Source organism: Lissotriton helveticus, chromosome 3_2 (assembly GCF_964261635.1).
Source record: "Lissotriton helveticus chromosome 3_2, aLisHel1.1, whole genome shotgun sequence".
Taxonomy (NCBI): Eukaryota; Metazoa; Chordata; class Amphibia; order Caudata; family Salamandridae; genus Lissotriton; species Lissotriton helveticus.
The window spans coordinates 351090758-351112958 of NC_136062.1; the positions used below are offsets into that span (position 1 = coordinate 351090758).

General features: G+C 45.7%; 1 protein-coding gene across 1 annotated transcript in view; it reads right to left on the bottom strand.

Moving 5' to 3' along the window:
• NELL1 (neural EGFL like 1) overlaps positions 1 to 22201 on the bottom strand; it is a 3494430-nt gene that overhangs the window by 921422 nt on the left and 2550807 nt on the right. The gene's annotated exons all lie outside the window — the stretch shown is intronic.

Below are 22201 nucleotides of genomic sequence, written 5' to 3' on the forward strand. Positions count from 1 at the left end.
GCTAATCTCTTACCTAGGCTTTATATTTTGTTTTTCAGTTGATCAAATCTATTCCTCGTGTTCTAATGCTTGAAAGCCGCGAAGCTTAATAATTTCCCCTTGATAACAGCCTGAAAACAGATGTATAAGCATCCCATGTTACCTCAGGAGAGGTCTTTTTTCTGTTTAGCGTAAATAATTCTACTGACTCCATTCTCAGCTTCTCCCTGTATTTGAGTCTGTTAGAATAGTACAATCCAATGTCCATCTTGTGTTGAAGGGCGATATATCCATCAAAATCTCTATTCGGACGGCAGAGTGGTCGGACGGATGGGCTGGGAGATGCTTCCCCTTCTTGGTTTTGTTTATCAGGACATTATCTACCAGAAAGAAATCTATCCGCAAAGCATGCCCATATTTCTTGTTTTGAAAGATAAATTTGTCTTTCATATGTCCTTTCACTTTCCAGACATCTACTAGCCGCAAATCCTTGAAGTAATACTTCAGTCATTCCCTCATTCTGGGTAAATGTAATGTCTTTTTTTATCAGTATGCTATCCTCTCTAGGATTGATAATTAAATTAAAGTCACCACTCAGTACAACTGGGGCTGGAAATTCCAATAGATGTGTGTACAAGGCTTGTAGGGTGGGGGGGGAGGGATCGTCGGGCTATAATATCCTGCCACTGTGTATATTTTATTATATATTCTAACCTTTACAACGGTCCATCTCACTTTCTTATCCATTTTTACTCTCTATCCTAGTTTGACTGATTTTTTAAATAATATCGCCACCTTCTTGATACATATTGTTGATGCAAACGTATGTATCCACCCATCTTTGCTTCTCGATTATGTCTGCCCATTCTTCCTTTAATAAATGAGTTTCCTGCAAAATTATGACCTCACTATTTGCCATTTTTAATACTCCAGAATTTACTGCTTTCTATTTTTAACTATAAGGCCGTTCACATTCCATGAGAGTATCTTTAATTGACATTAACCTTTTTTTGGGTCAAACCAGGGGTCCCTCTGCCACTCAACTGATTTAGATCTCCTCAAATATGCACAAATGAGACTTTTTTTCTTTTCTCATCTTATACTTCCTCAACCCTTGCGTGCTCTTTTGAAAGTGATTCTGTGTATTAACCCCACTTCTTGTCCCCCCACCATCTCTGGGAGAAACGTCCGCTTCTCCTCTTATGGGCAACACTCTCCGCTCTCCAGACTGATCTTGATTCATAATCTTACTGTTGATGTTGTTTCATCTGTTCTACGAGTGACACCACTTCCTCACGATCCCTTATAATGCGCATCTTGTTTCTCCACATGATTTTTAAGGTGGCTGGGAAGCGCATTTGGAACGTTGCCCTCAAAGATCATATGCTGTCCTATCTCCCACTGCCTAGCCTTAGAGATATCTGATTGGATTTTGAAGATCCTTAGTGTAAGAGCCAGCTTTTAGAGCCTCACTAGGATTTTTTCTTTTAATGACTATGTCTTGAAAATTTATCAGGATTCCTTTTCCAAAGGGGTTTCAGTGGACCCTCTGTATATCCTTGGCTAGGTCTGTTGTTTTTATCCCGGGGATGTGTTCCTGGAGAAACTGGATCCAGAATCTCTTAACATCCGCCCCTTCCCATCCCTCCGGGACATTCAGGATCCTCAAATTATTTCTTCTCGCCTGGATTCAATTTTCTTCCTGAGGTCCCTATCATTTATCTTCAATGTTTGGATTTCTGATTGATTTGCCTCAACTTCCTTTCCTAGAGCCATTAGGGATGTTTCAACTATTGCCACCCGTTCCATTAGGATAAACATTTTCGACTCTAGAGATCCACAAGTCTCTTGTATTTTTGTTTGGTTTCTTTCAGACGTGACAAAATTCACCCTAATCAGTGACTCAACCAATTTCTCAGTACTTATTTGTACTCCTTGAGGACTTGGGACCCCCTTGTCCTCACCTGACTGTATGACCCGTACAGCTATATCTTGTGAGTTTTGTGCTTGGGATATCTGGGTGACCCATCTGAACTGGTTTCTTCTCCTGCCTCTTCTACTTCAAAGACTTGATATCTATTTGTGTCCATTTTTCTTTCACCCTTCGGCTTCTCTTTCACAGGGAGCAAAAGGATAGGGCTTCATTGTTGTTCAGTTGTTAGTTGAGGAGGAGTATCCTGTTGGGTTTGTATCTTAAAACAGATCTTAAAGAGGGTGTAACTTTTACCCTAGGACATTGATGCAATCCCCAATGAAATATGTAGTATATTAAAAGAAACCATGGTTCCGCCTTTAACAACATTATTAAACGGCAACTTCAGAGAAGGGCAAGAGCTTCCGGTCTTTTGGAATGAGGTCATTATTAGTATACTAGTGAACCCAGGGAAACACCTGAAGAGATATGAGTCCTACATGCTAATATCACTGTTGAACAGCAATTACAAAATCTATACTCAAATTTTAGTAAAGAGATTGTGACAAGTATCCAACCAGCTGATACACCGATATAAAAAAAGTTTTATTAAAGGACGACAGATTCAAGTACTAACGCATGAATTAATCAGTGCAAAAGATGTAGCCCCTCTCTCAATAATTACTTTCGTCGCAGCCAAGTCCTTCAATAGGATCAGTTGACCATTTCTTCATATTGTAATAGGAAAATATCATCTGGGCATGGGTCGCTTCCTCGGGACGCATTTTTTAATGTGTATTCTGAGATCAGCCAGTTTATTTGGCCTTCCTGCCCCCAGGGAGGGTAGAAAACCCCACTAGACACCAGGGAGTTCTCAAAAATTAAAATGAAAGTGACCCCTTGGGCAAGGGTTGCTTCCAGGGGGCAGATATTTTTAGTGTGTCTATTCTGTCCCCCCTGGGGGCAGATGGGCCCTTTCTTTTGGCTTTTCTGTCCCCAGGGTGGCTAGAAATCCCACTAGACACCAAGGACTTCTTTAAAATTAGAATGGAAGTGACCCCTTGGGCAAGGGTCGCATCCAGGGGGCAGATTTGTTTTATATGTGTATTCTGCCCCCCCTGAGGGTAGATTGCCCATTATTTTGGCATTTCTGCCCCCCGGGGAGGGAGGCAGAAAACCCACTAGGCACCAGGGATTTTGTTATGTTTGTAATGGAAGCGACATGGTTGCTTCCATGGGGGTAAAATTTGATTAATGCTTTTTCTGCTCCTCCTGTAGACATATCTGCCCCTTTTTCTGGCCTTTCTGCCCCAGGCGGGAGGGGGAGGCAGAAATCCCTAATAGGGACTAGGGATTTATTTCTTTTGCAAGGGGGGCACATTTCTGTCTGCTGTTTTCTGCCCCACCAGCGGGACAGATCGGCCTGGCAGACAAACTCACTCGATCGCTGGGGCAAGATCACTGTTACATGGGGGAATGATACGTAGACAAAGTGATGTAGAACAGGATCACAGCTTTATTCATAAGATTACTTCTTGGTTACAGGTTAGAAGATGTCAATCAGATCATTTAAAGTGCACCAACAGGAGCAGCCTCCTCGCTGCTCAGCCCTTCCACACCAACTGATTCTCCTTTCCAATAAAAACGCACCCAACAATCTATATGACCTCATAATAGGCTGAGCAGCAAGGCAGAGAACTACTGTAGGGAGAGTGCATTGAGTAAATTAGTACATTACGACAACCACCCCCCATTTTAGTTTTCTCAGCCCTATTTGATGGCCAATCTGGAAGATTGACCATTTGGGTAGTGACATAGCGTGTTCTATTGTTAATTGTTACATTTCTTGTGAATTGTAATTGCAATGCTTTATTTCTCCCTTTTTGTTCTAGTTCAAGGCTTTTGCTCTTTAGACTGTTCCAGGTAGCGGTTTCATTACTAGTGGTTCTGCTGTTTGTGTAGTTGCACGTGTTTGGTAAGAGACTTTTTTGTACTATGTAAATGAGTTTCATTTCTCTGCATGAATGTGATTTTTGCAAATGGTAATAGCAGTATGTTTGGATTCTGTTTTTTGGGTGTCAAAAACTTTTTGCATTTGTGCTCGATTTGTATTTTGCTGTTTTGTGAGTAATTGGTTTTGTTTTTTTCTTTCTAGTGGGATAGTGTTGGTTTTTGCTGTCTCTCTCCAGAATAGGTGCTGGTGAGTGTAGCTGTCTCTTGCAAGTGAATCGTATAGTTTTTGAGTACATAGATCGTTGTGATAAAGGCACACATTTTTTTACTTACTTATTTTGCACAGTCTTGGTTGTTGTTGACTTGTTTGTGCAGTCTCCATTCATAGTAAGGATAATGGCTAGCCGCAGGATTACTGCTCAGCAGGTTATTGGTATGTTTTTTGAGTCTTCCTCTGACCATCGATCCGAGACTGACTCTGCATCTAAGGCAGAGGCAGGAGGGGAAGATTCCGGCAGTGAGGATTCTCTCCACATGGAATCATCAGATGATGAAACTACTCTCAGTGCGGATGAAGCTACTCTTAGTGCGGATGAAGTGCCTGTTTTAGAGGAGGGCTGTTGGACTTGGTCCTTTTTGGCAGGTTCACCCCTAAACTGTTTGATTTCTATGTTGTTTGACTAATTCAATGAGAATGCAGCTACATTTGAATTGTTCATTTCCCTTTTTTGCACTTAAATATTTTTTTAAACCTCTCTGAGTTTTCGAAAATTACTGATTTCTTACTCAGTTCAGAAAACTTTATTCAGTTTAAGACAAACCATAATAGCAGAAATATAAATATAGATAAAAAGCTATAAAACAGGGTATAAATTTGCTTTAGTCACAAAATATATCCAGATACGTTGTGTAATCGGTAATTAAAGTGTATCAGTGCAACTGTGAAATTTTGGTTAAAATAAATAACATATAAAATACAATATTACATATAAAAAGCCAGTCAAGTATAGTTCACTGATAAGATTGCTCAGACTAAGGAATATGATAACTTATCAGCAATTCTCCTGCTCTTCACTACAGCGACTATGAATCTGTAAATAGTGTGGCAAACTACCAATGTTTGGAGCAGCTGGAGATACCCCAATGCTACTTTGCATTTCCGTATATGTATAAGTCTCAATAGTTGTTTCAATATGTGAGTACGCTGTGATGTACACAGATCACAGAAAAAAATGAAATGCAGCTTTGATTGTGATGCTGCAGCATTACAAGGCAATGGGAGTGGCTCTGTGTTTTTAAATGCATTCAAGGGATAGGGTCCCAAGAAATTTGCTAACCGAAGCCTAAATCTGACCAGGTAATTCCTTTGTTTGTGTGGTATCTGAAGCAGATAGGGTTCAAAATCTGGGGTAGTACTCAGGAGAAGATATAACTCGCCTGACCTCTTCTTCTGCTCATACGCCAATCTTTGCTTAGCAAAATGCTTTTGTACGAGTTTGTTCTGACATCTCCGTACCACATTTGGTCAGACGGAACAAATTATGTATTTTACTTAGACTTGGAGCACCTTCAAGCCAATTCATTTCAATGATGTTTGACTACTGATTCAATGAGACTGCAGTTGCATTGATGTTCCTGTTTTGCACTTATAGAAAATACTGATTTTCAATTCACATTTTGAGGGATTCTTCATTATTGACTTTATTTTGAAATGCTGCTTAGAATGGTGCGGAGATATTGCCTCATCACAGTCTAGGAGACGACACAGTTCACGACCCTGCAGTTGGCGTTATGAGCGTTTTGACTATCATGCATCTGAGACAGCAAACAGACTGATCTGTGTCAATGACAGTACTCACACTTCCAGCAGAAGTTACCAACTATATGATCACTAATCATCGTAATGCCAATTTCGATGCCACAAAATCAGAAGGAAGAAGAAATGATTCTCAAGAAAACTCCCTGCCACATGCCTCCACAGTTGCTACTAGAAATTCATGGCAGCTATCTGTCTCGGGCATATGTACATGTGCAACTCAAGCTCTTCTTTGTGAAATCCAATTTCTTCACTGCAATGAATAGTCAGGAGCTTGTGAACAGTTACTACACCATCAGATTGCAATAATAAATGGAGATAAGAGTGGGGTGTCAAAAAAACTGAAGAACTTAAACAATTTGGTTCTAAACAAACTGTCCAATACCATGCAGAAGAAAATAATCATCCGCAGTCTTCAAAAGAAGCAGAATGCTCTATTACTTACCGGTAATCTTCATTACTCCGGGTCCCGTTGTCCTCGTCCCATTCATTATAAAGTGGAGATGCCCATCTCCCGACAGAAAAAAACAAGAGGAATGCTGGGGCACTAATACTGCCCCTCCCCCCGGGAGTTCATTAGCAGTACTTACCCAGCAGCTCTCCTGTACTAACAAGCCCAGACAGGAAGGCCGGCCGCCCGGGAGGGAGGGGCGCATGAATGTGACGAGCACAACGGGACCCGGAGTAATGAAGATTACCTGTAAGTAATAGAGCATTACCCCCAGGTCCCTTATGTCCTCGTCCCATTCATTACAAAGTGGAGAAATACCAAAGCAGAAACCCGGCCTTCCGCACGCACAAGCACACCCAGGAAACCACAACAAGCAGCAACCCAAGGGCACACCGAGCAGGAGGAAAGGAAGACCGCAGAGAAACAACCGGACAGCAACCCAGCACAGGACAGCAGGGAAGCACTGGAGACAAAGAAAAAAGCCAGGCCGCCAACCCGAGAAACCGGAAACCAGGACCAGGACACAAAGGACACGACCCCAAGACACCGGAGGCGGAAAACCGGCCGAGGAGGCCCAGGAAGCAACAAGAACCCAGGAGCCAAACAGGACCGAGAACCCGACCCGAAGAACAGGAACCCCAACACCCCAGAAACCAGCGAAAGCCCACCAAGCAAGGAGAGGCTAACCAGACCGGAACAAAACCAAGAAACCAGGAAGGACACAGAGACAATGACCAAAACCCCAGAAAAACCCCAACCTCAAAGGGAGGGAACACAAGGCAGAAGGGGAGCACCGAGCAACCGGGAAACCCCAGCAGCCTCCCATCGCGCCGAGAGGGCAGCACAAAGAAAGCGCCCACACGGCACAGGACCAACCAGGAACTAGACACCTAGGCCAGACAAGCAGCAAGGTCCAGGGAGCCAAAAACAAAAACAGGGCAACAATGCCAACAGAACCAGGAAGCCAGGACCAGAGCCAAGCAACCAGACCACAAAGGCAGAATGGCAGGCCCAGGCACAAAACCGCCAGACCGCACAGAAGGCCCAAGCGGAAGCAGAAGGAGACAGCAGAGGACCAAGCAACAGGAAATCAAAGACAACCCGCAGCCAGGAGGGAGGGACCCACACAGGCCAGAGCACACAGAACCGCTCCCCAACCAGAGAGGGAGGGGGGCGGGGCACCCAAACAGACCCACACCGGGAACAGAACCCGGGGAAGCAAGGGAAGAAGAAGCGAGCCAGGACCCCAGAACCAAGAAGGAACAGGAGACGACCGGCAACAAAACCCCACAGCAGGCCGAAGGACAGCACAGCCAGAAAAACCGAAGGCAGAGCCCGAGGCCACACAGAACCAGCAAGAAGGCCGTAGAGCCAGAACCACAGAACTCCCAAAGGCCCACAACACCGGGGAAACAAGTTCGGGAAGAGAACCCACACCTGGAGGAGGCCCACAAGGAACCACCAGGATGCGGCCCCAACCGCAGAACACCCCGCCAGCACCCAAAGAGAGCCCAGCAAGGAAGCAGAGTCTAAAGGGAGCCCAACAAACAGGAGCGCCAAGCCCCAGCCGAAACACCAGACAGGCACCCCCCAAGGGAACCAGGCGACACCAGAACAACTCAGGGGGTCGACAGCATCCAGCAGCCCCAGAAGGCCAGGCAGACCCCAACCCGGCCCGACCAAGCACAACCACCGCGCAGACAGCGGAGCACGGGGACAGCACATCAACCCGGAGAACAGGAGGCATCACAGGAAACGGCAGCAGCCAAGAGGCCCCAGCCAGGAACAAACCAGGCAGGCACCACGGCAGAAACAGGAGAAACCCCAGAAGCAAGCCAAAAGGCAAGCACAAGGGGAGCCAGCGCAGAAGCAGCCCGACAAGCCCACCGTAAACGGCCCCCGTACAACACCAGAAGCCACATGCCGGAGCAAAGGGAAGGCCACAGCAACAGGAAGACCCAGGCAGGCACTCAACCAGGCACCCGGCAGGGAACAGACGAGAACAAGCGGAGGCAGGGAGGAACAGAACCGAGGGGACAGAGCACCCCAAAGAGCCCACGACACTGGCAACCACCCAACAGAGGAACCAGGCGCATCCCAAAGGACGGGAGAAACAGGAACCAGGAGCCCACCAACCACACAGAAGCCAGGAAGGGAAAAACCAGGACAACCAAGGGGAACATAGGCCACAAGAGCCAGACCGCAGCGGAGGCAAGGCCACTGAGGTAGAACAGCACGGCAGGCCAACCGGAACCAGGGGAGCCCACAGGACCCCCACCTCAAGCCCAGCAGCAGGCCAAGGAACAGGAACACCAAACCACCAGCAGGAGGGGCAGGGAGCCCGAAGCAGAGTGGGAACAGAACGCACCCCCAACAGGCCGACGCTGAAGAAGAGAGAAACCACATCGAGACAAGAGCAGCAGACGTCAAGATGCAAGCCAGCAGGCAGGAAAACCCCAACAACACAGGGAATCCCAGTAACCAGCAAAGGCAGAGCCAGCGAAGGAAACAGCCACCACAGAGGCGACCGGAATCCACGCCAACCTGAGGCAGCCCACAAACAGCCATAGACCCGCCCAGAGCAGGGGCACTCCTGAAGAAGAGAACCAGAGGGAGCAGACCCCCGGACGGCCACCACCGGAGAAAGCAAGATCCGGGGCGGGCCGGAGGCAAGGCCGAAGGCCAGGAAGAAAGGACTAGACACACACCAGAAGGAAGGCCAGGCAACACCCCAGGACCAGCAGCAGCCGGACAGCAGGACAGCAGCGGCCAGACATGAACCCACAGGCCACGAGCAACAGGCGCAGGCAACGCTATGCAGCACCCAGAAGAATAAAGGGGGGGGGGTGAAAAACAGCCAGAGCGGGGGCCAACCACACAACAAGGCCCCCACCGCAAAGCAACCAAAACCAGGCCAAGGCCGAGGCACAGCACCCAGGACAACCAATAGAGTGAACAGAGAACGAAGAACACGTACAAGCCCCCACCGCCACACCACATGCCAAAAACACGAGGAGCGGCAGGACTCAAGCGAGACAAAATGTGAGCCGCAGCGGAACAGAGGGCAGGAGCCGTGCTCCGCGAACGTACACCACTGCACCCGTACAACAAGTGGTAAACCACGTCCCACAACCACTGATGCCCGCCTCACTGAACAACAGCAGGGAACGGGAACAAAGGGACGACCCACAAACAGCGCCCAAAGTACACATGCCAGGGGAAAAACACACAGAGCACATGAGGCGCAGCCAGCTGATCCGAACACCGCCACTGAGCAGAGACCAAACCACACAGAAGCACGCACAGAGACCCCCATCCGGGCGGCAGCCAAAATGAGGGAATGGACTAGGAGCAGCCAGGAAAACACCAGGGCCAGCATAATGCAACAACATGTGAATAGGAAAAGCGCACGTTTACCAGAAGTCTACTGGCGCTGAATAACAGATGTACAGTGCAAACGAACTCAATGGTACACACTCTATCGACCTCAGATGGACGAAAGTCCGAGCGGACCCGCCGGGAATCGAACCTGTGACCGAACTCAGGCCCCCCTGAAATGGACGTATCAGTCCACTGAGCCATACATAGAAGCAGGAGCTTCCACACAGACAGGGCGAAAATGGTCTCAGCATGTATCACAACCACAGGCATCGAACAATGCCAGGCTGGAAACAAGAGACCTAGCCATTCTACACAAAAAATGCACGAGAGAAAACACAGCCAATGGACACCCCTGCACAAACCCCCGCACAGGCAGCCACGCTCCGGAAGGCCCGCAAACGGAAAGAAAACGGGCAGGAAACCACCCATAGACCGACAGAAGCACCAATAACAGCACTCATGCCTTTAAATGCATCAGCCGGACCATACACCAATGACTCCTGAACAATCCGTCATATGCGACAGGGAGGCACCCATAGGCGCCATAAGCAAGCTACACAAAACATACAAAGAATACAATAGTGCAGCAAAATGTCAAATATGACCATGACCCTCGCAAGACGAGGGCGCCACAGCACCACCCAGACCTTGGCAAGCTGACCCACTCGGGCCGCCAAGTGAGCAAGGCAGAAGAAAAAAGAACCCGAAATCGGGACACACCCGGAGCGGGGGCCAATCCCACGAACCAAGCCCCCGCCCTCCCGCATGTCAGAATTCAGCAGGAACAAAGCGACCGTAGCATGCATCAGAATCACCATGCTGCGAACATCTTCATGCCGGAGACAAGTTCCACTGAAAACGAAGAAGCATGACAAACACACATCAAAAGACAGCAGAAGGCCAAACGCTCCAAGTACGCAAGGCAGGAAAGAAGGAACCCGAAAACGGGACTTACCCCGAGCGGGGGCCAACCCCAGGAACAAGGCTCCCACAGCACCGTCTGCCCAGAAGCCATCAGGAGCCCATCCAGCGAGGCACGGCTCCCCGGCCAGGCTCGGGAAGCCGAGCCCGTGACCCGGAAGCAACCGGGTACTCCAGCCCCAGCCACAAAGGGCCGGGAGGGGCATGTAGCACACAGCAAAGCCGGGAAAGCTCCAACAACAACACCGGCTCCAAGTAGAGACCGACTCCCAGCAAGCCCGGCAGGCCAGGAGGCAGTCCAGGTAACCCCGCGCCCGCACAGCCAGGCAGGCGGGCGGGGGGAAGAAGAGAAGCACCGCCACTCCAGCCCAGCAGGAGCAGCACCAGCACACCAACCAATCTGTCGACAGACAGAAAAAAAGAACAGGAGGGCTGCTGGGTAAGTACTGCTTATTTACTCCTGGGGGGAGGGGCAGTATTAGCGCCCCAGCATTCCTCTTGTTTTTTTATGTCGGGAGATGGGCATCTCCACTTTGTAATGAATGGGACGAGGACATAAGGGACCTGGGGGTAATGCTCTCTGACATAACTAAGCCCATCTTTGATTGCTGATTACCTACTTGAAGTAGAAGTACACAGCAATCAGCACATTAATTAAAGAAAGGATAAACATATTTTTGTTAACACATTGACGTCACAACTGCTTCTAACGTCACACAACCACCCAAGCCTGTAGAAAAAATACCCTATATTTCCTACGTATTTATATTATTCTCTATAAAGAAGGTCATTATATTACACTGCATATACTGCTTACTTCTGGGTGAGAGGAGTCAAACTATCATTATAGAGTCAAAAATGTAATTGTCATTCTCCACATGCCAAGCAAGTAAAACTATTGTACCAGTAAAACATGAGTACATTTCTAAATCATTGAAAGAAGGATATCATTCAAAAATGACCTCTCCACATCTCTTCCTAGGTGACACAATGCTGTGTACTGCATCAACTTGAACATTTAATCACCGTGAGGTGATGCAAGGAGCAGCCTCATGCTTATCGTTTACTTCCCAATTCTTTTGTTGAAGTATCCACAATTTTCTATAATGTTCAGAAAGTGATGTAACAAAGTAAATTAGGCTGCTATGGTGCTTATCTGCAACCCAGCTAACATAATTTGGTGTCTATTTACAAATAGCTAACAGCCAGCGGATTTACTAATGGCTTGCATTGTCCTTGCGTCACATAGGGCGATGCAAGGAAATGCAAGTCCTTAACTGGGATTCACTAAGCCATGCAAAGCCGTATTTCCTGGCTCTGAGTGGTTTAGTAAATCCAAAGTAATGCAAGTCAGCACATTTCGCTGACTTGTGTTACTTTGCAGCAGTGAGGCGTTCCATGGGTGGAGTCTAAACGTTCCCACGCATTCACCCATTTTCCTATATTGTGTTGCATGACACAATGGTAAGTCAGTCCCAAGGTATCTATAAAGAATCCTACATTATGATGAAGTGAAAGTCCACAAACCAGCTACGGCTCTAATACCTTGTTGAGTGTATCCTTGGCTTTGACCATGTACAGCAATCCTCTGCCTTTAGCCTGGTTTGTACTCTACAAATACCACACCACATCCACACCACGAATAAAAATACAACTTATTGCAAATAACACTTGTTTTATGACTGCTGGTATTATTTGCACCGGTTTCCACTTATATATATGAAAAATGGCAATGAATCTGACCAATGTGCATTAGTCATCGGATTTTGCAGAAGAAAGGCCCTTCTTATCTACACAATCTCCTCACCCTGTATGTTCCCACAAGAGGTCTAAGATTCAGTGGTAAGGGACAATTACGCATACCTGCTATCAGAAGAGCCAGGATGGTCGGACGCTCTGTCTGGTTCCTAGGGGGCATATTATCAAGGACAGGGGTTAAAATTATCGCTGTTTTATCGGTAGGAAACTCCGGAGAAAACTGCGATAATGGGCTTGATAATACGCTCTTGTTAATTCCCATAGAAGCCCATGATATCGTGTTAACATGGGCTTCTATGGGAATTAACAACAGCGTATTATCAAGCACAGTTTCCTGCCGATAAAACAGATAATTTTAACACCCGGTCCTTGATAATATGCCCCTAGGTTCCTTGCAGGATCTTACTGGAATAAGCTTCCAGTGGAGCTCCGTCTGGAAGCGTCTGAGACGGTCTTTCAGAAAAAGCTGAAGACGTGGCTCTTTCCAGCGGATAATACCATTGTCTGATTCCTTCCCTGTTTTCACCTGGTCTTTTGGGACCTTGTCGCAGCGTGGGGATGCACAGATTTGTGCAACCAGGCGCTTTATAATACCCACTCACAATATATTGCTCATGCAATTATCACCACGTACAACGGGTGGTAAATAGAGAGGGGAAGATTTACAATAACTGGCGCATCCCTGCATATCAGCAGGGATGCGCCATTTATTATGTGTCACGGCTCCACCACCATGTATGCACCACATTTACAATGCGGCGCAGCATGGGGCAAAAATGGACAGATGCGTGACGCATCTGCTTCCGTAAAGGCGGCGCAGCTCCAGCAAGGTTTGAGGGCGCCCTATCCTGTTAATGCTGCATCAATCCTTACGCCTGCTTCAAGCAGGTGCAGGGTTTTGATGCAGCATGGGCTTAAAAGTGACTGAGTGAAATCTTGTAGATTTCACTCAGCAACGTTTAGGAGGCGTTCCTGCGCCCGAACGCCCTCCCTGCACAGGAACGCCTACATGTGGCGCATGGCTTTACAAAGTGACGCACTCCCAGATGCGTCATGTTGTAAGTACCCCGCACCATGGCGCAGGATTTGTGCCACCGCTGCGTCACAAAAGTGACGCAACGGCAGCGTAAAATAGGCGCAAGGGGCTTGTAAATCGGCCCCTGCGTCCAGCTGCAATATGGGCACTAATAATATAACGGGCACAAAAATAATTTGTGCCTGATGTTAGCAAGTGTTTGGGTCTAATTAGCAAAATATTGATCAAATGAACTGGCACTGTATGCAATCATGGGCAAGGATATATTTATAATTTTGAATCTAGCGAAAAAGTTGGTGTTCTATGAGAAAGATATAAGAAAAAAACATAGATAAAAAGATACTTTCCTATACAATCAAAATGTATAGATAGTCTCGTGCTGAACAGAAAATAGAAATGTAAGACTGATGAGCAAACTTGTCATCTGCGATTGTTTGGCCGAGATGTGTGCACTGCTGCCTTCCCAGAAGCATGTTCCTATTGTGTGGGTCATGACTCCGTGCCTGTATGCGAACATCACCCTGCAAGAACATTGCATGACCCTGAGTTTCACATTTCAAAAGTAAACGCAAGGCGCTCCTTTCTCTCTGACAGGGCATTGTGTTGCGGCTAAGTGCCCACTTATTCAAATTACATCTCGCTTGCCCTTGGCTGTCAACAACAGTATGTCACTGCCTTGACAGGAACAATTGCAAGGGACGGAGGATGTTAACAATATTCTGAATATTATTTGCAGGAATGAGCATGCCACTGATTATCAGTTCTGAACAAAAGCTGGGGGCCTGGTAAATATTAATACTCACAGAACGAGGCGCGGAATCTCAGAGCTCTAAGTGTTTGCAGAGGTGACGAGTTCCCACCTTGACATTCCTTTTGGCTTGTTTAGTATAGATGGGACATTGGCGAGTGGCAGGAGAAGAGGTGCTGACAACGCATGCCTTCTTAGAGTCAAATAGTGGGTGTTAGCCATGACCTTGACTAACTAACACCACAAGCCTGGCAAAGTCAATAAAAGAGAATGGGTGACATACGCTTCACTTTTGAAAAAGGTAGACATAGAAATGCATTTCTATGTTTAGTTACCAAGCACTGTGCATGAGTTGATAGATAGCCATGAGATTAGGCGAGCCAGCTGTGGCTTTATGGAAAAATATTGAAAAAAAGATCCCTGGATGTTTTTGAACATTTGCTCCCAGAGGCTTACATGGCCACATCGATCAATTTTCTTTTTAGGAATTCACAAGAAATTTATAGAACAAGCATGCATGAATATCTCACAAAAGACATTTTATCAGGTATGAAGTATAGTTTTTGAGGAAATGTGCACATTTTTTCCTCTGTTTCAAACTGAAAATACAGGGAAAAGATCTCTCGCCTTACATCTACACTGAATTCTGACAATATTTCCATACTGAAAACTACATTTACCCAAACCTTAGCATCACACTGGATCTATGTGGTCAAACTTCGTTTGTAAGTTGAAACTCCAACTTTCCTGAGTCTGCGAATCTAGAATGGGCTTTTTCTTTCTCAAATTCTACATGGAACGGAGGTCTGAAAATAGCTTTGTGATTCTCGCCTTTAAAGCATTACCAGATCATCAGTCTGATGATACCTTTGGACCAGAGTTCATCATCAAAATTCTTGGCAGACTGCGTCACCTCTAGGTTGCTAGACACACCCCAGCAATCACATACCCAAATTTGCAGTACAGCTCAACTTGTTTCCATCCCCTTGCTGAACGATATACAGTCAATGTCAGCAGTGGCGGCTCCTCCGCTAAGGTGGGGGAGCGTCACCCTACTACTCTTAGAGCAGTGTAAAAGGGGAAAATTAAATAAAAATAACAATGTTATCATTTTAGTTCTTGCTATTGTGTGCCTGAATTAGGGTGGGGAGCAGCCAATAACTCAGGGAGTGTGCATGACTGCTTGGCTGGTGTATTGGTCTGGCCAAACATTCATGTGCACTTTCTATATTCCCCACCAGGCTGTAATGCACAGCCTGGTAGGGAACATGCACAGGCTCCCTGTCCCAGTCTGAGCACTGATCCACGTTGCTCAGACCAATCAAAATGCTGCAGTGCAGCGTTGTGATTGACTCAGGGGAGCCTGTGTGCCCAGTTGCTTCCTGCAGCTTCTTCCGGACAGGATCCAGGAAGAGAAGTAAAGCGGTGACGAAGAAAAGACTGCGGAAAAAGTAAATGAGTTTTTATTTTATATTTTTCAAACTCCCCAGTCCCCCCGCCCCGCCACCCCTGTTCCCTACAAGCCGTAAAAGCACAGAACAGGCAAAAAAAAAGTCCATAAATAAGAGACAAAAAATGGAGCAGCACTTCCAGAAAGCCTGAAAAACTTGTGAGCATGGGAGCAGGAAGGCAAGGAATTTTATTGTAAATGGATGCATACGTTTTCTAGTGATACAGAGCATACAGCATTTTCCTTTTTCCTGAAGCCTATCCCTTACCACTGTGTCCACGCTGATAGGACCAGGGACGGAGATCCACGAGCCAGCAGTAGGAGCCGAGTCCCCCCCGCTGCTGCTTTTTTCCATCAGAGCGGCCGCCGAGCGGGGGGACTTCAACACCCAGGAGCCTTTGCGGGAGCACTCCCTCTGACGACGCGACTGGCGCCCGGTGGCGCATAAAACAGCAGCGCTCCCGGAGCGCTGTGGGAGCATACAGCATTTTCCTTTTTCCTGAAGCCTATCCCTTACCACTGTGTCCACGCTGATAGGACCAGGGACGGAGATCCACGAGCCAGCAGTAGGAGCCGAGTCCCCCCCGCCGCCGCTTTTTTCCATCAGAGCGGCCGCCGAGCGGGGGGACTTCAACCCCCAGGAGCCTTTGCGGGGGCGCTCCCTCTGACGACGCGACTGGCGCCCGGAGGCGCATAAAATACCACCACCCCCTTCGCGAAGCGGGACGCGAGCGGGACTAGGCGCGGGGCTAAGCCCGGGCAAAGGGCGGGCCCTCTGTGGCCCTCAGAGGCTGGAGGAGACTGGACTGGGCCGGTCCCCCTGGCCTAGCGACAAAGCAACATACCCGCTTTAGAGTAAGGTGTTCAATATATACTCCTGCAAGGTAATATTTTCCCATATTGTATTTTAGTTTCTACCATGGCGTTAAGCATGGCAGGGGCTGTGGCTGAAAAACTTGGGGTCTTGAGGAATGGAACCCTGGACAAATATTTTATCAAAACCTTTGATGAAGGTTCCAAGGAACTCTTTTTAGCAGAACGGCGGGCTGAGCGGCATCGCTCAATTGACTGTATTAAGAGCAGGACTATGTCTGAGCCAATCCCTGTTGTTGACTTTGACAACGAGTCCCGTCTTGATCCTATTAATGACAACTCAATCACAGATAGTGTGCCTCTTTTGCTTAGAGAATGTCTAGCACTTCTTACTGGCCTTAATCAGATCGTTGCTGTTACTTCACCCCAAAATATTAGTGCAATACACAGCGTTTCTAAGATGATGATCTCTCCAACACCTAGGCCTGGCAAGATAGTTCGAGGTAAAAACAAAAGGACCACGCAACACAAAACTATTGGCCCACCACCCACTAAAAAGAGACGCAAAAAGGTGGAATCAATAAAACACAAGCTGAGCCACTCTGATTTTGGGAAGAAGCTTAGGTCAACAACCCTATGTTACAGGTACACCAGTTGTTGCAGTAGCTGCGGATGATGTAGGAATTGTTTTAGCATCCCCACCACCGCCTCCTGTAATATGCCCAGATAATGAGGTTATTATTGATCTTGACCGAACAGTCGATGGCATACAACCAGTGTATACCAACAAATTATTGGATAGTATTGAACTTATTGTCAGAACATATACACTGGCTATAGTAGAAAGATTACAAAGTATGGAGGTTAGACTAGGGAAAATCGAGGGTAACTTGGGAAGACAGGGCAATCTAACTGGGTTGTCAGAAAATAAAGAACTTACACCAGTAGTAGCCCCCTCACAAGCTAATATATCTGTCTATAACCTTCAAAAAGCACCTTCCATAGCAGCACCAGTCACCAGCAATACAGATATCAATATGGAATCATCTGTAGCAATAACCACTAATCATCCATCTACTAAGACAACATTAGTATCCAAACAGTCCCAAATTTTAATTCCAACTCAGCCAATTAAATCTATAACAAAGCCGACAGTAACACTTAACTGCACTCCTGCTATCTCTGTCAGTAAGCCTGTAAGGGATACAGGTATTATACCAATCGGGACACTAAGAACAGAGGAAGATGGCTCTAGGTACTCCAGGAGGACTTATGGTAGAAGACCACCTACAGAACTTCCACCGGAAGCTGTACCATATGTAGTAGTCCTCACTGGGGTTCCAGAACTGTCTGACAATAAACGGGAAGGCTTTTTTCAATTGAAGAACAAGATAATGCATTGGCTAACCCTGTACAGGCCAATAGCCAGTAATATTAACGGCGAGATAGTTCATGTCCGTCGCCTCCAATGGTTAGGTGGAAGATCAAAGGATATTGGGGGAGACGTGGTCGTGGTTAATTTCAAGGATCCAAATGCAGTCCAATATATATTAAACTGGCCACAGGGCAATGCTAATAACTGTATCATGCCTCGCCCCCTAACATACTTCTACCCAAGATCTGTAGTATTTCCATCAATAACTACACATAATTATGCTTTCTCCACTAACTATTCTTTAAATATGGAGAATGCTAGGAATTCTGGGTACATGTATCATTCAGTAGCAGCTCCAGATACATCTGGGTGGAATACCATACCCTTCAGATCTAACAGAAGTGCACTAGGGAGAATGGACCACCTCGCGCCATTCACGCCTCTGGAGACAACTAATAGGTATGATGTGTTCAGTGGTCTGAATGACTGCGATTGAAGACTAATGAACAAAGGGGAAATTAGTGGAGGCGCATTCATCCCTAAGATAGCAGGTGTTGAGGTGGACGAAGGGAATGGAGTTACAAGGGAAACTAACTTAATAACTGTATCTTGTTTAGCAGGGGATTCACTAAACCTATTCCATCATCCTCGGGATGCAAATGAAACTAGAGCGGTGCCCGGGATAACACAAGGGATGCTGGGTGGCCAAGCCGGGGTTGCTGTAGAAGTGTCACCCATAGAAGATTTCTGTAAGGTGGTCTTTTGGAACATGGCGGGTTTAAATCAAAAAATCCTCAATCCAGCTTGGGATGATGTAATTAACGGTGTAGGCATACTAGCTTTACAAGAAACTTGGGCCATCGCACCGATACATCTAAATGGCTACAAAACCCATTCTACTCCTGCGGTGGGGGGTTTATATGGTAGACCCAAGGGTGGATTGACTATGTATATATCAAACCTGCTAGTATACGATAAGATTTCCTTTTTTCCTGGAACCAGTTATTATCAGAAACTAGTGATAGATATAAGGAAGGGTCCAAGGATTGTCTTTTTTAACTTCTATAATAATTTTCCAAGTAGCATGATTAAAGAAGTACTCGCCTCAATAACTGTAGACATGCAGTCTGAAATTGACAAAAAAAAGGGGTGAAGTAATGATATTATGGAGGGGGTGATTTTAATTGTACACTGTGTAAAAAGGGTCAGAAGGGTATATGCGGCCTGATGTTGGAACAGGATATTAATTTAACGCACTTTGAACATACCCTACTCGGAGATTCATTAAATGAGATGATTTTTAATTTTGATTTTGGGTTTACGAATGAGATAGCCAACCACACAATGTCATTTGTTCCAACTTTTGTGGGTTGGGGGGCTTCGACTATTATTGATTTTAGTTTATGCACAAATAGCTCTGCTGGAAGATTGATTAGCTCTAGTATAATGGACTTAGCTTTAAGTGACCACTTGCCGCAGGTAGTAAAAATGGAGAGCCTATTTGTTCCATCCGATAACATGGTAAGTATTAAGCATATGCCGCAGGATGTGAAGTTAGGTTCTCAAAATGGTTATACTCTTAGATGGAGTAAAGTGGTCCCGGACGATTTTTTGTCCAAAGTGATGAACAAATGTATGAACAGCTTCTCGATTTGTCTGGATGAACATGCTGAGAGTAATGACATTTTAGCTCATTTTAACATTATTGCTACCACAATTAAGGAGGTTTTGTGGGTTACACGAAAACATTTTTTAAAGTCTACTAGGAAATGGTTTGATAAGAAGTGCACTAAAGCCTTAACAAATCTTAGACATGCGATTCACAAAAGACCGCGGGATGTAACCCAAATTAGAGAATTAAGGAGGAATTATAATACAGTGCTGAAGGATAGGAAAGACCTGATAAAAAGGGAGGCATGGGACGAATTATGCTCGGCATCACAATCAAAGGATCCAGCTGCTTTTTGGAGGGTTATAAATACTCCACTTCTGTATGATAAAAAAGCCTGCATGGAAATTGCCGTTACAGAAGAGGAATGGGTGGCCCATTTTTCGTCCCTTTATAAGGCTGTCGAATCAGTGCCCGATACAGGTTATGTTCCCACGATGGTTAACTTAGATCTACCTCAAGCATTGATTGTAACTCTTCCTGAAGTCCTTGCGAGCCTGAAGGCAACTAAGGGGGGTAAGGCGGCTGGACCGGACGGCATACCAGCCGATCTTTACAAGGCCAACATTGATTTATGGGGGCCAATGCTAGTCCAGCTTTTTAATGTTGCTCTGACAAAAGGCCTAATCCCTACCTGGTTTACATCAATTATAGTCCCGATTTTCAAGAAAGGGGATAGGCAGAATTGCACATGCTATAGGCCAATTTCGCTATTGGACTCCTCCATAAAAATTCTTGGGAGAGTGGTTTTAGGTAAATTGCAAAGCTGGGCAGAAGAAAATGGGGTGCTAAGTGATTTTCAATACGGGTTTCAAAGGGGTTTAGGAACTATAGAGCAAGGACTAAATTTGTTTACCTTGCAACAGAAGTATATAAGGGTTAAAAAAAAATGTCTATACCTCACTTTCGTTGACTTATCGTCGGCTTTTGATTGCGTGTCTCATAATAAACTGTGGGCAATTATGGCCGAACTGGGGGTAGATAATGCTATTATATGCTTTCTGAGAGATTTATATTCTGGGGCCACTGCAACTGTCCGGTATGGGAAAGAGGGAGAATGTAGTAGACACTTTGGGATTGGTCGTGGCGTACGCCAAGGGTGCGTTTTAGCGCCGTTTTTATTTTTGTTGTATACAAATGGTCTGGAGCATCGCCTTGTGCAGGAGGGCAGGGACATGCCTATGGTGGGTGGAAGGCCTGTCCCTGCCCTACTGTACGCGGACGATGCAATTTTGATGGCACGCACCCCAATGGCACTTCAACTCTGGTCACATCTTTTAATAGTTCCATGCTTAGCTTGGACTTAAAAACTAACTGTTCCAAAACATTGTCTATGTACTGTGGGACAAAAAGAAGCAGGCATTTGAAACCCATTTTTATAAATTCCAATCCCTTAGAGATGACTTCTACTTTCCCTTATCTGGGCATTTTGTTTCATGAAAGTGGCTCATGGACTACTGCAATCAATGCTAGAACCCTGTTATTTTCCAAAACCATTATGGCTTTACAGTGTTTTATAAAAAAGCTAGGGAAAAGACCCATAAAGGAAATTTTAACTATTTATAATGCCACTTGTATAGCAGTAGCTACTTATGGCTCAGGATTGTGGGGTTACTCAAATGTTAGTACAATTCAAATCATGGAAAATAAGTTTTTACGTCATATCTTGTCCGTCCCTGAAAGTACTGCGACCTTCATATGCCATGCTGAACTGGGATTGGTGTTTGTCACTGACATAATTAAGATCCAGCCGATCCTTTTATGGCACAGGGTTTGGATAAATGATGAGTGTGTGGTTAACCGGGCTATTTTTAAGGATGTCCTAGCATTGGACAATATTAATAATTTTAAATGGATATGCTATGTTAGACATTTCCTTGAAGAATTAAGTTGTGCTCAATATTTTGAGGATCCACTATCGATGGTACACATCTCAAGAAGAGGACTGAAAAATCTGTGCATTGCTCACCTCAGGGAAAAAAGACAAATGGAGGAGGTGAAAAAAAAGACCGTTTCTGCCCATCAGGCAATTATAAGTGGAGAGAAACTACAGCCATATCTATCCTTATACATGTCCAACCACGAACGTTTCCTTTTAACCAGGTTTAGATTTAACATCGTTTTTAGGTTATTATCTTTTCCTGTGATGAATTGTTGGTCGAAAGACTTATGCATGTGATGATGTGTCCCCACAATCCGATATTCACATTTTATTCTTTTGTAAATTTTACACTTTTTATCGTAGAAAACTTATTATCCCCATTCTTAAAGACTTAAATGTATATAGATGTCGCCTAGCGTTTTTAGAGTTTCAAAAAATGGAAACTGTTTTTATGGTAGCATCACTTGCTGAATTTTTTAAATTAGTTTTTAACTGTCGTAAAACCCTAGGAATGAATTAATTCTTATGTTATATTTATGTTTTGTTTTTCTGATATGTTCTTTTGTTGAGATTTTCTGACCCAGTGTAATTTGTACTTTCTCATGCTACTTTTATGGTTATTCTCTGTTTTTAACCAAATAAAGTACTTTTGAACTTGAACTAGTGATACAAATAATTATCTCTTTCCCAGAGGCTCAGACTCTAGACTCCAGAGTCAGAATGTTAAAGAGAGGCTAAAAACTCTGGGGCAGCCTTATGTCGGACTTGCGCCGCGTTTACGCCGCCGTTGCGTCACGCAACAGCGGCGTAAACGTGGTGCATCCCTTCGACCCATTTACAACGTGGCGCATCTAGGCAGATGCGTCACGTTGTAAAGTCCTGCGCCACCTGTGGGCGTTCCGGCGCAGGGTGGGCGTTCCGGGGCAGGTGCACCTTGCAAAAGTGCCTGCGTGAAATCTACAAGATTTCACGCAGGCACTTTTAGGCCAATGCTGCGTCAAAACCCTGCGCCTGCTTGAAGCAGGCGTAAGGCTTGATGCAGCATTGGACAGATAGG